Below are 1386 nucleotides of genomic sequence, written 5' to 3' on the forward strand. Positions count from 1 at the left end.
CAAGTTGAGCCAGGTTGTGTTTGTTGCTTCCCACTATCATTTTTTACTGGTGAAATATTTCAAAGCAATTACCAACTTCCAGAAAAAAAAAATAAAATAGACCCCAGTCTGTGAGAAAACATCAGGTAGTTTAGTAGGATTCAAAGAGGCTGACATATGCCTGGGACTGGTTCAAGCAGTGGAATGCCTTTCACAGGCCTGTTCCAGTCAGGCAGACTGATATGCCTCTGAATTAATGGAGATGCTGAGGATAAGCCATGCCAGTGCTGGCAGTCTGTAGTGACCCAGAGCAGCCACACTCCACATGGAAATTGCAGGCTCCCACATGGCTGGAGGATGGGAATAAGTGATGCTTAACAAGCATTAAGGAAAAAGAAGGTTCACTGACAAGTGTTCTCACGCTTTGCCTAAAGGGACACTGCTGGCATGAAAGGGGTGGATTGTGTATCTTGGCCCCAACATGCAGCAGACAAGTTTGGGGAAAGGATGGCTGGCAAGTGTGCATTGCTGCAGAGGGAGAAACCCAATTCAGCTGTCACTGCCATACAGCAGCTGTTCAAGGCTGGGGTCAGTAGCACAAAGAGCCTTCAGCTTACAGAGGGCTCAAATGATAAATACCAGCTCATTACAGAATACATCCATGTGAAATGTCTGCTGAGCTGCAGGATTTGCTTTCAGGATTGCTAACAGCCCTCTGGAGTGGAGACAAAACCAAATCTGTGCCTCTTACTGCTATATAGACACAAAGGAGCATCAGAGGAGTCGTAGTACCCTCCCTCTGCAGTGCAGCTGTGCTTCTGGGTTTGGAGGTCACATTTTGGGCGATATGCTGGGACAATCCATCATGTGTTTTCTACTTCTTTACACTTAACTAAGCTTTCATTGGCTCCAGCTAAATTCAAGACATTCTGTCATTGATTTTGGTGGGGGCTATTTAAGCTTGGGGTTAGTTCTGGTGCTTGGGGTTAGTTTTGGTGCTATTTGTAAAAGTTTAATTCAGACTTTTCTCTTAAGCAACTGGATATCTTTCTCTCTTGCCCATTGTCCTCTGTAGCAGTTTGCCTGTTGCAAAATATATAATAACTATCAATTGTTGTAATAGAAAAAAGCACAAGTTTTTGTCTTGTCCTACCCTGCTTTCAGAATCAAGTAATTTCTGCTTATGTGCCACTGTCAGACCGCAGGGAATTCCAGTTATTCTGATTGTTGAGTGTGTTTCTGGCTGCTCTAGTCTCGATGGTTTTTAATTAAAGATACTGTTTGCTGATTGTTATTTTTAATTGCATTCCCTTTTCCCATCCTTGCTGGCCTGGGTGGAGAATAAAGATGTATGTGGCTTTACAGGAGTGTTGCTCTCATGCTTCTGTTTTACTTTGTGTTAAAAAC

The sequence above is a fragment of the Geospiza fortis genome, unplaced genomic scaffold (genome assembly GCF_000277835.1).
Source record: "Geospiza fortis unplaced genomic scaffold, GeoFor_1.0 scaffold112, whole genome shotgun sequence".
NCBI lineage: Eukaryota > Metazoa > Chordata > Aves > Passeriformes > Thraupidae > Geospiza > Geospiza fortis.